Genomic DNA, 17,451 nt, shown 5'->3' on the forward strand with positions numbered 1-17,451 from the left:
CAATTATTTTAAAAAAGTGTTCTCAGAAACGAGCTATCACGTGTGGAGATGAATGGCTTTCAAGCCAAATGATCAATCTTATGGCCACATTCATGGCATAGTTTGTTCAAATGATCTCATATTGTGCACAAGGGTGCATATTGGAATGGCAAACAATGTTGCCTAAGGAAGTTTTCATTTTCTTTGGACGAAAAAACCATTTTCCATTTTTCGAGTGCCCGAAAGGAGGTTTTTTTGTGAAGGACCTCCCAAATAATTGTTGCAAAATTGGACCAAATCATTTTTCTAAAATACTAGGCCATATTTAATGCACAATTGACCAAATGGTTGGGTGTAAAAAGTTTTGATCCACCTCTCTTGAAAAAGACAAATTTCCGCCGATTCAGCTGGAAGCGGGTCAAATTTGAACTATAGCTGCCTCATAGTTTGCTATTTATTTTTTACAAAAATAATTTCTAGGTACATAAGTATCTATTTAATCAGAGAAACACCAAAAAATTCCAAGATTCCACCACTAGCTAGGAACGGTCATTCCCGCCGTTTTGACTGCATTTTGAAACGGGCATAACAAATTCAAAAAAAAAATCAAAAAATTGGGAAACCTTAGCATTTGTGTCATCATATGTGGCCAAGTTCCCAGGAAAAATAACAAACTTGTAATACGGCAATTATTTTCGAAAAAGTGTTCTCAGAAACGAGCGATCACGTGTGGAGATGAATGGCTTTGAAGCCAAATGATCAATCTTATGGCCACATTCATGGCATAGTTTGTTCAAATGATCTCAAATTGTTCACAAGGGTGCATATTGGAATGGCAAACAATGTTCCCTAAGGAAGTTTTCATTTTCTTTGGACGAAAAATCCATTTTCCATTTTTCTAGTGTCCGAAATAAGCATTTTTGTGAAGGACCTACCAAATATTTGTTGCAAAATTGTACCAAATCAATTTTCTAAAATACTAGGACATATTTAATGCACTATTGACCAAATGGTTGGGTGTGAGAAGGTTTGATCCACCTCTCATGAAAAAGACAAATTTCCATCGATTCAGCAAGAAGCCGGTTAAATTTCAACTGTAGCTGCCTTGTAGTTTGCTCTTTATTTTTTTCCAAAAATCATTTCTAGGTACATAAGTATCTATTTAATCAGAGAAACACCGAAAAATTCCAAGATTCAACCACTAGCTAGGAACGGTCATTCCCGCCGTTTTGACCGCATTTTGAAACGTGCATAAAAAATTCAAAAAATCAAAAAATTGGGAAACCTTCGCATTGTGTCATCATATGTGGCCAAGTTCCCAGGAAAAATAACAAACTTGTAGTACGGCAATTATTTTATAAAAGTGTTCTCAGAAACGAGCTATCACGTGTGGAGATGAATGGCTTTCAAGCCAAATGATCAATCTTGTGGCCACATTCATGGCATAGTTTGTTCAAATGATCTCATATTGTGCACAAGGGTGCATATTGGAATGGCAAACAATGTTGCCTAAGGAAGTTTTCATTTTCTTTGGACGAAAAAACCATTTTCCATTTTTCGAGTGCCCGAAAGGAGGTTTTTTTGTGAAGGACCTCCCAAATAATTGTTGCAAAATTGGACCAAATCATTTTTCTAAAATACTAGGCCATATTTAATGCACAATTGACCAAATGGTTGAGTGTAAAAAGTTTTGATCCACCTCTCTTGAAAAAGACAAATTTCCGCCGATTCAGCTGGAAGCGGGTCAAATTTGAACTATAGCTGCCTCATAGTTTGCTATTTATTTTGTACAAAAATAATTTCTAGGTACATAAGTATCTATTTAATCAGAGAAACACCAAAAAATTCCAAGATTCCACCACTAGCTAGGAACGGTCATTCCCGCCGTTTTGACTGCATTTTGAAACGGGCATAACAAATTCAAAAAAAATCAAAAAATTGGGAAACCTTAGCATTTGTGTCATCATATGTGGCCAAGTTCCCAGGAAAAATAACAAACTTGTAATACGGCAATTATTTTCAAAAAAGTGTTCTCAGAAACGAGCTATCACGTGTGGAGATGAATGGCTTTGAAGCCAAATGATCAATCTTATGGCCACATTCATGGCATAGTTTGTTCAAATGATCTCAATTTGTTCACAAGGGTGCATATTGGAATGGCAAACAATGTTCCCTAAGGAAGTTTTCATTTTCTTTTGACGAAAAATCCATTTTCCATTTTTCAAGTGTCCGAAATAAGCTTTTTTGTGAAGGACCTACCAAATATTTGTTGCAAAATTGTACCAAATCAATTTTCTAAAATACTAGGACATATTTAATGCACTATTGACCAAATGGTTGGGTGTGAGAAGCTTTGATCCACCTCTCTTGAAAAAGAAAAATTTCCGCCGATTCAGCTGGAAGCGGGTCAAATTTGAACTATAGCTGCCTCATAGTTTGCTATTTAGTTTTTACAAAAATAATTTCTAGGTACATAAGTATCTATTTAATCAGAGAAACACCAAAAAATTCCAAGATTCAACCACTAGCTAGGAACGGTCATTCCCGCCGTTTTGACCGCATTTTGAAACGTGCATAAAAAATTCAAAAAATCAAAAAATTGGGAAACCTTCGCATTGTGTCATCATATGTGGCCAATTTCCCAGGAAAAATAACAAACTTGTAGTACGGCAATTATTTTATAAAAGTGTTCTCAGAAACGAGCTATCACGTGTGGAGATGAATGGCTTTCAAGCCAAATGATCAATCATATGGCCACATTCATGGCATAGTTTGTTCAAATGATCTCATATTGTTCACAAGGGTGCATATTGGAATGGCAAACAATGTTGCCTAAGGAAGTTTTCATTTTCTTTGGACGAAAAAACCATTTTCCATTTTTCGAGTGCCCGAAAGGAGTTTTTTTTAAGGATCTCACAAATAATTGTTGCAAAATTGGACAAAATCATTTTTCTAAGATACTAGGCCATATTTAATGCACAATTGACCAAATGGTTGGGTGTAAAAAGTTTGGATCCACCTCTCATGAAAAAGACAAATTTCCACCGATTCAGCTGGAAGCGGGTCAAATTTGAACTGCAGCTGCCTCATAGTTTGCTATTTATTTTTTCCAAAAATCATTTCTAAGTACATAAGTATCTATTTAATTAGAGAAACAGCAAAAAAATTCCAAGATTCAACCACTAGCTAGGAACGGTCATTCCCGCTGTTTTGACCGCATTTTGAAACGGGCATAAAAAATTAAAAAAAATCAAAAAATTGGCAAACCATCGCATTGTGTCATCATATGTGGCCAAGTTCCCAGGAAAAATAACAAACTTCTAATGCAGAAATTATTTTTAAAAAGTGTTCTTAGAAACGAGCTATCACGTGTGGAGATCAATGGCTTTCAAGCCAAATGATCAATCTTATGGCCACATTCATGGCATAGTTTGTTCAAATGATCTAATATTGTGCACAAGGGTGCATATTGGAATGGAAAACAATGTTGCCTAAGGAAGTTTTCATTTTCTTTGGACGAAAAAACCATTTTCCATTTTTCTAGTGCCCGAAAGGAATTTTTTTTGTGAAGGACCTACCAAATAATTGTTGCAAAATTGCACCAAATCATTTTTCTAAAATACTAGGCCATATTTAATGCACAATTGACCCAATGGTTGGGTGTAAAAAAAATTTATCCACCTCTCGTGAAAGAGACATATTTCCGCCGATTTAGTTGGAAGCGGGTCAAATTTGAACTGCAGCTGCCTCATAGTTTGCTATTTAGGTTTTCCAAAAATCATTTATAGGTACATAAGTATCTATTTAATGAGAGAACCACCAAAAAAATTCCAAGATTCAAGCACTAGGTAGGAACGGTCATTCCCGCCGTTTTGACCGCATTTTGAAACGGGCATAAAAATTCAAAAAAAAAAATCAGAAAATTGGGAAACCTTCGCATCGTGTTATCATATGTGGCCAAGTTCCCAGGAAAAATAACAAACTTGTAATACAGCCATTATTTTAAAAAGTGTTCTCACAAACGAGCTATCACGTGTGGAGATCCATGGCTTTCAAGCCAAATGATCAATCTTATGGCCACATTCGTGGCATAGTTTGTTCAAATGATCTCATATTGTGCACAAGGGTGCATATTGGAATGGCAAACAATGTTGCCTAAGGAAGTTTTCATTTTCTTTGGACAAAAAAACCATTTTCCATTTTTCGAGTGCCCGAAAGGAGGTTTTTTTGTGAAGGACCTCCCAAATAATAGTTGCAAAATTGGACCAAATCATTTTTCTAAAATACTAGACCGTATTTAATGCACAATTGACCAAATGGTGGGTGTAAAAAGTTTTGATCCACCTCTCGTGAAAAAGACAAATTTCTACCGATTTAGCTGGAAGCGGGTCAAATTTGAACTGCAGCTGCCTCATAGTTTGCTATTTATTTTTTTCCAAAAATTATTTCTAGGTCCATAAGTATCTATTTAATCAGAGAAACACCAAAAAAAGTCAAAGATTCAACCACTAGCTAGAAACGGTCATTCCCGCCGTTTTGACCGCATTTTGAAACGGGCATCAAAAATTCAAAACAAATCAAAAAATTGGCAAACCATCGCATTGTGTCATCATATGTGGCCAAGTTCCCAGGAAAAATAACAAACTTGTAATGCGGAAATTATTTTTAAAAAGTGTTCTCAGAAACAAGCTATCACGTGTGGAGATCAATGGCTTTCAAGCCAAATGATCAATCTTATGGCCACATTCATGGCATAGTTTGTTCAAATGATCTCATATTGTGCACAAGGGTGCATATTGGAATGGAAAACAATGTTGCCTAAGGAAGTTTTCATTTTCTTTGGACGAAAAAACCATTTTCCATTTTTCGAGTGCCCGAAAGGAATTTTTTTGGGAAGGACCTACCAAATAATTGTTGCAAAATTGCACCAAATAATTTTTCTAAAATACTAGGCCATATTTAATGCACAATTGACCCAATGGTCGGGTGTAAATTTTTTGATCCACCTCTCGTGAAAGAGACAAATTTCCGCCGATTTAATTGGAAGCGGGTCAAATTTGAACTGCAGCTGCCTCATAGTTTGCTATTTATTTTTCCAAAAATCATTTCTAGGTACATAAGTATCTATTTAATAAGAGAAACACCAAAAAAATTCCAAGATTCAACCATTAGCTAGGAACGGTCATTCCCGACGTTCTAACCCCATTTTGAAACGGGCATAAAAAATTCAAAAAAAATCAAAAAATTGGGAAACCTTCGCATTGTGTTATCATATGTGGCCAAGTTCCCAGGAAAAATAACAAACTTGTAATACGGCAATTATTTTAAAAAGTGTTCTCAGAAACGAGCTATCACGTGTCGAGATCCATGGCTTTCAAGCCAAATAATCAATCATATGGCCACATTCATGGCATAGTTTGTTCAAATGATCTCATATTGTGCACAAGGGTGCATATTGGAATGGCAAACAATGTTGCCTAAGGAAGTTTTCATTTTCTTTGGACGAAAAAACCATTTTCCATTTTTCGAATGCCCGAAAGGAGGTTTTTTTGTGAAGGACCTCCCAAATAATAGTTGCAAAATTGGACCAAATCATTTTTCTAAAATACTATGCCATATTTAATGCACAATTGACCAAATGGTTGGGTGTAAAAAGTTTTGATCCACCTCTCGTGAAAAAGAAAAATTTCCGCCGATTCAGGTGGAAGCGGGTCAAATTTGAACTGGAGCTGCCTCATAGTTTGCTATTTATTTTTTTCCAAAAATCATTTCTAGGTACATAAGTATCTATTTAATCAGAGAAACACCAAAAAAATTCCAAGATTCAACCACTAGCTAGGAACGGTCATTCCTGCCGTTTTCACCATATTTTGAAACAGGCATAAAAAATTCAAAAAAAATCAAAAAATTGGGAAACCGTCGCATTGTGTCATCATATGTGGCCAAGTTCCCAGGAAAAAACAAACTTGTAATGCGGAAATTATTTTAAAAAAGTGTTCTCAGAAACGAGCTATCACGTGTGGAGATCAATGGCTTTCAAGCCAAATGATCAATCTTGTGGCCACATTCAATGCATAGTTTGTTCAAATGATCTCATATTGTGCACAAGGGTGCATATCGGAATGGCACACAATGTTGCCTAAGGAAGTTTTCATTCTTTGGACAAAAAAACATTTTCCATTTTTGAGTGCCCGAAATGAGGTTTTATTGTGAAGGAACTACCAAATAATTGTTGCAAAATTGGACCAAACCAATTTCCTAAAATACTAGGACATATTTAATGCACAATTGACAAAATGGTTGGGTGTAAAAAGTTTTGATCCACCTCTCATGAAAAAGACAAATTTCCGCCGATTCAGTTGGAAGCGGGTCAAATTTAAACTGCAGCTGCCTCATAGTTTGCTATTTATTTCTTCCAAAAATTATTTCTAGTTACATAAGAACGTATTTAATCATAAATACATGGTTTGGTGGCGATACATCGAGGTTTGGGCGGTGGCCGAGGGCCCCAACTCTAGAGCGCGTAAACTCGCATGCCCGCCGCGTGGTCACCGCATGACCGTGGCGTTGCCACGTGTTCTGGGCGGCCTAGGCATGTCTAGTGGGTTGGGCACTCCCCAGGTAGGTGCTAGGAAGAAAATTACAACATAAGATTCTCACGAGGAGACCGATCGATGCTCAAACATGAATTAGCAGCCAAGTGTTTGATTAGCGGTACGGGAAATGTACATGGCTAATGGGCGTGAGTTTTGGCTGAGGATGATCAGTTACTAAGAAGACCGTCTTCACAAATTTTCAGCTCAAAAGGAGGAGCCTAGGTGGTACTTGCTTTGCAAAGTACCACACTGGACATAAATACGAATGTTGAACCTGGGCTCAAAATAATGAATGGATTGAGCTGGCATTTGCTGGAAGATGGTTATTTGGGCATAGGAAAGCACCGTAGAAAATGGATACTATTTGGACATCCCAAAGTGTACTTCCTTCACAAAGTGTTGTCCTGAATAGAATAGGAAAATGAATATTGTTGAATTATTTTTGAACTAAGCAAGGAAGGTTTTTTACATATTTGACGAAGATATGACCCAAAGAATTTATGAGATTTTTTGGGAATTTTGGGAATGACATAAATATAGGTTGCTTCACAACCTGGGGTAAAAATTGCCACATGGACATGACACATAGGAAAAACTGACGAAGTGGCGCCTAGTCATAGCAACCCACCACAATTTACAAGGTTATGACCATCTATATTAGTCGTGATCAGCGAGAAATAAGGCATCGGACCAGTGCTATCTACTTTATGTCCATTTCGTCAAAGGAAATTACGACCTTTCTGACCAAAATGGTCGTTATAGTTTAGGGTTTGGAGCCCCCCGAACAGCTTTTGACCAATTGGTCTGAAATGGTCATAGATCTATGACCAATTCTTCCAGGGTCACTGACAGAAGGTCACTAGTTGACATATTTCTTGTAGTGTTCCAGTCAGCCCACTTCATGTCACACACTATAGGCTTCTTGTCCAGTAGAATGGTTTCAAAGAAATCTTGTTGCTCTTTGGTGTGGAACCTGTAGTCCACAGCAGTCTTCCTTCTCACAGCATAAGGGTCACTTTGTCTCCAAAGTCTCAGACCTGCATCATTCCTGATGCTCATATCCTCTGCCACTGGATGGCTGTCATCATGATCTGGAATCTTTGGTTTAAGTTTCCTTAGAACTTGGGCTTCAGCATCTTCTTCTTCCATCTCAGGCACTGGGGCCTTGTTCTTCTCTGCAGCTGGAATGTTCCTAGTGCTCCGCTTGGGATTTGAAGGCTTTTGAGCTTGAGCAGCAGCTTTGGGTGCAGTCTTGGGCTTTGAACGGGCAGCCCCAGACTTAATTGCATCCCCCATTAGCTTTTGGGACTTGGGTGCTGGTGCAGCATCCTCTTCCTCTTCTTCTTCTTCTTCTTCTTCTTCTTCAGAATCTCTCACCATGGTTGATTTTCCAAGTACTTTTGCAGTTGTGGTTCTTGCCCTTTTCTTCTTCTTCTTGCCACCAGCCACATCATCATCTGACTGTTCTATAGTGAACTGCATGGTTTCTCCTGTTGGAACTTTCTTTGGCTTGGATATTGACACCCTTTTAGCAGGAATTTTCTTATGCATACCAGGCTTTGTTGCAGCAGCAGTACCATATTCCTTATTCAGGACTTTCTTTTTGGAGCTCACTTCCTCCTCATTTGCCACATAGTCCTCCTCAGAGTCTGAGGTTCTCTTCTTCCTTGTCCTAGTGGCTGCCTTGGGCAAATTGCTTGGAGTGCTCTTGCTGCCATCATCATAGCTGCTAGAGGGACTAGTGCCCTCACTCATGTGCACTTGCTCTTCTGATTTGTTCTGGCTATCACTCTGGTCAGACATTCTCGCAAAGCAAGCAGACAGCAGACCCTATGAATAGATATAGATGAGATTGAGTGGATGAGCATCACAAATTGCAGATTTTTTGCAAAACAGATGAGTCAAAAACTTAGTTTTAGTTCTCCACAGAAAGCATTTTGGAGCTACCGATTTGTTAAACTCGGTGACATCGAAGAAACTTTTGGAGTCTAAACTAGTGATCTTTGTGAGACCGAGACAAAGTTCGGTGGCTCCGAGATTGCTAGGGTTTCACAGAGTGTTGAACTCGGTCACAACGATTTGCAACTTTTGGTCAGACCGAAGAGTGCAAGTGCTATGGCCTAAGCCAAATCGGCGAGATCGATTTCCACAACTCGGTCGGTCCGAGATGAGTTCGGCAGAAACCTAACCCTAAATTTTCGAATCAAACCTAATCTAAGGGATGTTCTTGCTGGATAGATTGATCTAATATGTGGTAAAGAACATGGCATTGCATTGTGCTAAGAATAGGAGTAAGGAATTAGCACAAAAGATCGAACTCATACCCTAGTTCGGCGGTGAGTTCGCTACGGCGGCAACGGCGGGAAGGAAATCCATTGACATTGATGGAGACCAGCAGCGGGAGGTCGCCGGCGACGAGAAGACGACCCGGAGACCCGAGGCGGTAGGGCAGGACACGCGCGGGATGGAGGGTTTTGAATAAATTTCCAAAATCTCACCCGTCGGTATATATATCCTGACCCTGTCGGTGGGACCGAGTGGAACAACTCGGTGGCACCGGGATGCAGAATCGCAAGCGGTTACTGCAACTCGGTGTGACCGAAAAGTTCAAATCGGTTGCACCGAGATTGAAAACCTAGATCAACTGAGTGAACTCGGTGTGATCGAAGTGGATGAATCGGTCAGACCGAAATTCACAGAGAGGTTTTGGAAGTTTAAGTCTATGACGAATCGGGGACTCCGAGTGCTCCTCACATAGAGTGGTTCAAATCTGACTTGATCAAACTTTGTGATGTAGCATGAATAGAGTTTGAGACGAGAAAAGCATAGATAGCTAGAGGAGGTTCTTAGGCATTCTTTTCCATCCACTTGGCAAAAGAGAAATAGCCAAACAATCAAAGCAACGAGTGGATGTCCTCGAATGAGTAAAATATGCAATCAACATGCTCACACAATGAAATGGCAAATGAAATATGTGAAAAAGCATGCACAAACACTCTAGCATCTAACAAGAAATTGGCGATGACTAGGTCATCTACATATGAGTATATTGACTTAGGAGTCAAATGAGAACATTTGATCATAGGTCATACTCATCGCTAAAGCACAAGTGGGTTTACCACTTTTACATAAAGCATTGTTGTGTTCACACCATTAGAGTTGATTTAGCTCAATTGATTAGAGTAAAGCTCCCCCTAGATTTGATATCCCCCCTAGAGGGATGAACTAACCTTGGGTTTTGTCGATGATGACTTCACGTAGATGTTGAAGATGTGGATGCTCAATGTTGATGTAGATCATTTGGAGCAATCCATTGGAGTGTGTTGCACTTTCAATACCTTGTCCCTTGTCTTACCAAAAAGAGGGTTTGTGACTCTGAACTAGTGCAAGATTTGGAAGTTGTTTGCACTTGTCCTTGCCAAGATGATATGAGTGAAGTATGTTGGCGGAGTCACCCTCAAGAACTCTCCAGTTCTTCTTCTTTGGGATCCACATCATCTTGATGGGAATCTTTGGAGTTGTAGTCGTACTTGAGGAAGTAGAACTTGATGTCGTCTTGGGAACCCACTTGGCCAAGGCCTTAGGAGCTTCTTCAAATGCATCAATCTCCTCTTGAAGCTTGTCCTTGCCTTTTTGCTTGTGGTCTTGTGGTGGAAGATCATATTGAGCTTGTGTCCCTTGGAAAGAAGTAGGATCATACTTCTCTTGTTGAGGAACAAACTTCGTCTTGGGGTATTGATCTTCTTCCCACTCAACTCGATTGGCATTAAACTTTCGTTCAAAACCAATTCCTTGATTCTTCCGGTGCCTTCCTTGCTTGCGTACAATTTCCTCAAATTGCTTACTCCCAACAAGGCTCTTGTAAACACCTTTCTCTATAATTCCCTTCAATAAGCTATTTTCTTGCTCAAGTGTAACTTGGCTAAGAGAATCATTAGTGGAATCAAGAGAACTACTGGAAGCAACAATATTGGATTTAACATGATTATTGTTACCACTAGAACAAGAATCTTTCTTACTCTTGTTGCTAGATTTTACTTATGGCATGTAAGTAGACAAGAGTAAATGCTTGGCAATGTAAGAAGAACTTTTCTTACGACGATCATCATTGATTGCTTTTAAGAACCCATGCTCTTGCTCAAGGTTGAGCTTTTCAAAGCGTAGCTTCTCTTGAGTCTTTAAAAGTTCTCGATGATCTTCTAAGGCAGTTTCATGAGCTAACTTAAGAGTGTTCAGTTCTTTAGTTAGACGCCCAATCTCCTTCTTATCATCGCCATTCGTTTTATCTTGATTAACATGATTAATAGCAAGTTCATCATGGTTTTCATCACTAGAGTTGTCAACAATTAAATCATCATCACCTAGCAAATCATCTTCATCACTATTGAAATCAACATACTCGGGTTGTGATACCTTTGGGCCTTTAGCAATTAAGCATCTTCAAATTCCTTCATTTGGTGAGTCAAATATGCCGTAGGAGTTGGTTGACACAAGTGCTAGACCGGCAACACCTTCATCTTGAGTATATTCGGAGTCGGAGTGGTAACTTCTTTCGCGGTGATGGTCCGAGTCGGAGCCGGATACCCATTCACTAACATGAGCTTGATGTCTTCGTTTTGTGTAGCTCCTTGATGATTTGTCCTTCCTTTCCCTATCCTTGCTTCTCCGAGAGGTTCTTAGTTCATAACGATCATCTCTACGCCTTCTCTCTCTTGGTGGTGATTCTTGTCTTGTTCTTTTCCTTTTGGGCGAATCTTCTCTTTGTTTGTAGGGGGCCGTACACTCATTGGAGTAGTGTCCGGGTCTTCCACAATTGTAGCAATTACGCTCATGACTAGAAGATCGTTTGGCATTGTAGGACCTTGACTTGGAACTTCTTTCCTTGATTCTACTCTTGTAGAACTTGTTGAAGTTCTTCACCATTAGGCTCAATTCCTCATTGAAGGTTTGTTTCTCACTTGATGATGTAGGAGTATCACATGAGGCTTTGTAAGCACCACTTGACTTGTTGTGAAGTTCTTCCTTATCCTTTTTTGAAGGTTAACGACAGTGGGAGAGGCTCCCACTGACTTTTGTATTACTCACAAAGAAACCAGTTACATCATTGTTACAAGTGGGTTTTGTGGCCCCCCGGCCAAAACTCCTATGAGGCTACCAGTGCAAGTATTACAATTGTTGTATGTATGTGTCTAGGAAAGGACGCAATTCCTCCCTACAACTGTGAACCAACAGGGTCAAAAGCTCTTTGAATCTAGCCAGCCATGAACCAAAAGAGTGTGGAATCCCTCTGAAGTGTTGATTATTTCTCTCCTTCCACAAGCTCCATGCAGCCATCAAGAAGATGTCCATAAACAGTGGTCACCGCCAGTGTTCTCTGCCAGCGTGCAGCAAAGCGAGCCTGTTCCCAGTGCTTGGCCAAAGCATCCCAACCTTATCCCAGCATTGTTGGCTGAACGGGCAAGTGAAGAAGAGGTGTTCCACCGTTTCCTTAGGGGGGTTCTGGCAAAGCATGCAAGTGTAAGTGTTGCCCTCCATGACGAAGTGCGTGCGTCTCAGCATGTTCCTAGTGTTAAGACGATCAACAAACGACAGCCAGCCAAACATTTTGAATTTGATCGGGCTTTTAGCCTTCCATAGCCAACGGAAGGCATCATCAGCAGCTGTATCTCTCAAGCAGTTATCGTAATATAGCTTGGAGGAGAAAGCCCCACCAAGGTTGCATTCCCAGGCATCTGTGCACCCCTCATCAAGGAGCACATGCATCGTTCCTTGCTGGATTCCTCTAACTTCCTCTCGAGCTTGTGTGGACAGTGGCAGGTGGAAGATCAAGCTGGGATCCGTAGCAGTGATAATTTTTGCTACCGGCTCATCTTCATTTATATAGAAAGAGAAAGCTCTGGGGTAAATCTCCATTAATGGGGTGTCACGGTCGTCAAACCAGACGTCTTTCCAGAACAGGGAGGAGGATCCGTTGCCCAGAGTGACTCTGGTGATCCCACGGAAAACATCGCTGAGCTGCATTACATCACGCCACCGGAAAGAGCCAACAGGGTCCATCGCATGCGATACTTTATCCGTGTAGTAAGTATCCCAGACCATAGTCACCCAGGGGACGTCATGGTGATTATAAAACTTAAACAGATGCTTCCGCAGCAATGCTACATTCTGTGTCTTCTATAGACCAACTCCCAGGCCGCTAGGGAGTTGTTTTTGACACCATATTCAGAGTTCTTCGCCCAGAGACAGTACCTGCGCAGCTTATCAAGGTGCTCAATCACTTTGGGGTGGAGCTTGATTGTACACATGGCATAAATTAACATCGACGTCACTGCCGAGTTAACCAAAGTGAGTTTTGCCCCAGAGGACAACAAAGACAGAGCAGTGGACATTTTCCCCTCCACCCCGTGCACAAGTGGCATGAGCTCAACCAATGTGGGCCTGGTCGTGCCCATGGTGAACGGCATTGAGCCAACCGAGCAGCCAAGAACCTGAGCCAGTTGTAACGCACGCTGATGATCAAGATTGATAGGGATTAGGGTGGATTTGTGGAAGTTGATCTTCAGATCAACCGATGTTGCGTAGTCCTCAAGGATTTTTTTCATGCGGGCAACTTGATCAGGGCAGGCTGGCATCACCAGGATGGTGTCATCCGCATATTGCACCATCGGGTAGTCACTGTCGCGATTGCATTGAATGGGCAGCTCGATCAACCCACGAGCAAATGCGTCATTGACCGCTGCTTGGAGGAGATCATCAGCGAGGACAAAAAACAGTGGAGAGAGGGGGTCGCCTTGACGCACCACACATTTGCACTGAAACTTTCTGCCAGGGACCCCATTAAGGAGGACAGACGACACTCCAGACCCAAAGATTGTTTCCATCCATCCCAGCCATTTATCATCAAAACCCATGTGTCTCATGATCTCCATGATTGGGATGTGCTCTATGGTGTCGAAAGCTTTGGCGAAGTCCATCTTGAGCAGAATAATCTCACGCGACGACCTCTGGCATTGGTGGATATATTCAAACGACCATGCAAGACAGTCTTGGATGGTTCTCCCCTTGATGAACCCATACTGGTTCCTATGTATGATTTTCAGAATAACTTCCTGCAGACGATTGGCCAAGATCTTTGTGACAATTTTCAGACAACAGTTTAGCAGGGTTATTGGCATGTTGTCATTTGCGGTTTCAGGAGATAAGGTCTTTGGTATCAAGGTAATGTATCCCTGGCTAATGCTGGTGATATCAAGGTTGCACGCATGGAAATCCTGGCACATCTTGTAGAAATCCTCCTTGATAATCTGCCAACAGCTCTTAAGAAATCAACCATTAAAACCATCGGGGCCCGGCGCCCGGTCTGCCGGCATCTCCTTTATGACTGCATCAATTTCCTCCTTAGAGAAGGGAAATGACAGCTCATGAGATCTCATGAGCAACAATTTTTCCAATGACTTCCATTGGCTTGAGATCTTTGTAATTGGGCATCATTTGGATCAATGTGCACACGGTATCATATTTTCCATCCAAGGCTCTTAGGATCTTCTTGATGATGAATCTATCAGTCATCTCTTCACTTCCTAAGCCGGCAATCTCATTTGTGATGAGGACAAGCCTAGAGTACATTTCAGTGACACCTTCACCATCGTTCATTTTGAACTTGTCAAGTTGACTTTGAGGCACATCCAATTTGGATTCCTTGACGGCGTCGGTACCCTCGTGCATATCAATCAAAGTATCCCAAATTTCCTTTGCATTCTCAAGACGGCTGATTTTGTTGAATTCTTCGAGGCACAATCCGTTGAAGAGGATATCGCAAGCTTGAGCATTGTATTGCAGCATCTTCAACTCTTCCGCGGTAGCTTCACGGTTCGGTTCCCTCCCATCAAAGAATTCACCTTGCAAGCCAATACACACAATAGCCCAAACGGCGGGGTTATGTCCAAGAATATGCATTTTCATATTATGCTTCCAACTAGCAAAATTAGTACCATCAAAGTAAAGACCTCTACGGTGGTAATTTCCCTCGCTAGACGCCATACACTCCTAGGTTGTGAAACCAAGGCTATGATCACCAAAAGCTATGGAAATCAAGGCAAAAGGAGACCAAAGCTTTGATACCACTTGTAGGATCGAAAGTATGTCTTGAGGGGGGTGATTAGACTACTTGACCAAATAAAAAAGTATAGCAGCGCAATGCAAAACATTGCACATGAAGGTGAAGGGAGGAGTTTGGAGGGAGAAAACGCAATATAGACACGGAGATTTTTGGCGTGGTTCCGATAAGTGGTGCTATCGTACATCCACGTTGATGGACACTTCAACCCACAGAGGGTAACGGTTGCGCGAGTCCACGGAGGGCTCCACCCACGAAGGGTCCACGAAGAAGCAACCTCGTCTATCCCATCATGGCCATCGCCCATGAAGGACTTGCCTCACTAGGGTAGATCTTCACGAAGTAGGCGATCTCCTTGCCCGTACAAACTCCTTGGTTCAATTCCACAATCTTGACGGAGGATCCCAAGTGACACCTAACCAATCTAGGAGACACCACTCTCCAAAATGTAATAGATGGCGTGTTGATGATGAACTCCTTGCTCTTGTGCTTCAAATGATAGTCTCCCCAACACTCAACTCTCTCTCATAGATTTGGATTTGGTGGAAAGATGATTTGAGTTGAAAGCAACTTGGGGAAGGATAGAGATCAAGATTCTTGTGGTTGGAATGGAATATCTTGGTCTCAACACATGAGTAGGTGGTTCTCTCTCAGAAAATGTATGCTGAAAGTGAAGGCATGTTCTGATGGCTCTCTCCACGAATGAAGAGTGCGTGGAGGGGTATATATAGCCCCAAAACAAAATCTAACCGTTACACACAATTCACCAAACTCGGTGGGACCGAATCATAAAACTCGGTCAGACTGATTTAGTTCAAAATGTGAACGTTAGGATTTTCGGTGGGATCGACATGTCAACTTGGTAGGACTGATTTAATTAATGTTAGGGCATAACATAATCTCGGTGAGACCGATCACACAAACTCGGTAGGACCGATTTCTGTAATAGGCAAATAGAAAGTTGGACAGGCAAACTCGGTGGAACCGAATCGCTCATTTCCGTGAGACCGAAACGTTACGAAAGGGAAACAGAGAGTTTGCATTGCGAACTCGGTGGGACCGATCGCTCATCTCGATTGGACCGAAACGTTATGAAGGGAAATAGAGGGTTTGCAATCCCATCTCGGTGAGACCGAAATTCCTATCGGTGAGACCAAAGTGACGAGGGTTTCTGGTAGTGGATATGTCAAATGAACTCGGTGGCGCGGGATAGATCAAATCGGTGGGGACGAGTTTGACTTTTGGTTTGGGACATATGTGGATATGAGAAATTGGTTGAGGGCTTTTGGAGCATATCACTAAGCATTTTGAGCAAGCAAGCCATTAAGCAACACCTCATCCCCTTTTAATAGTATTGGCTTTTCCTATGGACTCAGTGTGATCTTGGATCACTAAAATGAAAATGTAGAGTCTTGAGCTTGAGCCAATATGTGTCCTTAGTATTTTGAGGGGTCCACATTCCTAGTCCATGCCATGCCAATCATTGAACTTTCTGAAATAATCATCTTGAAGTAGCATTAGTTCAATGAGCTATATGTTGTTAGGTATTACCAAAACCATCCAGGGATAGTTGCACTTTCACCTCCACCTCCGCCTCCCTCCTTCGGGCGGCGATGGTGGAGCGGGTGATGATCCCAGCGGCCGACGATGGGGTGGCGGCCATGACCAGCACATCCCGCCTTCGGGCGGTGGTGGCAGAGCGGATGATGGCCATGGTGGCCGGCAGTGGGGTGTTGGCCACGAAAGCCACCTAACGCCTTCGGGTTGCGGCGGCATCGCGGGCGATGGCCCTGGCTTTCGACGGTGGTGTGGCGGCAATGGCGGCCGACAACAGCTGCAGACGGGAAGCGGTGGCGGAGCGTGTGGTGGGTGTTCCGCGCACACCCAACTGGGATGCCATGCACAATATACTACACCGGGACTGCGCCGCCGCGGCGGTGTAGCCTCCTAGCTGGAGCTATCCTCTGATGACGCCGGAGTGGCTGAGCAACGACGACAGACCGGTGCCATTGGCGATTGTGGGAGAAGCAGACAAGATAAGCTACAGGGAGGGAGGGGAAAATGTGACGCAGGACTCGCCGGCCGTGAGGTTTTATATAGTAGGCTGATAAGCATTGGGATTTTGGGGGATTTCATCGAGTCGGGCGTGAAGCTTGCGCAGGAACCTGCGCGGTTGCGCGGGAATGGGCTCACCACCGTTTGGCCAAAAGATCGCCCCCGCATGCTGCTCAAGCTTGCACTCGAAGCCGTCTGCGGTAGCGGTGTGACAAGACGTGCGAGAGGAGAATGAAAGGACACGTACACATACGGTTAATAAAAAAAACCTTTGCAATTTAATTACCTACTATACCCCCGTCCTGGTTTATAAGTAGGATTTAACTAATAAAATATGAATGCATGTCGCCAGAGATTATATCTTTAGATTCGTATTTTAACATAGTTTCCAGTTATATAATTTTTGTAACATGCACTAACATTTTATTGGTTAAATTTAAGGTTATATACCAGCAAGAGTTTGCCCACAACACACACGGCTTAGTCCATCACAAACAGCTTGGATGGATCAACTGTATGCCACGTATCGCACATGCAACTCTAATCTGATTCATGCTTGATGTCTCTGACATCGCTCGAACAGTTTGTCTTATTTGCCACGTATCACTGTGCCGGCCTCTGCTCGCGTCCCTCGGCAAGCTCTGCTCGCCGTTAGGCGCCGCAGCACGCTGTGCTCGCCGTTAGGCGCCGCGGCACGCTCTGCTC

This window comes from Triticum aestivum, chromosome 5D, assembly GCF_018294505.1.
Source record: "Triticum aestivum cultivar Chinese Spring chromosome 5D, IWGSC CS RefSeq v2.1, whole genome shotgun sequence".
Lineage (NCBI taxonomy): Eukaryota > Viridiplantae > Streptophyta > Magnoliopsida > Poales > Poaceae > Triticum > Triticum aestivum.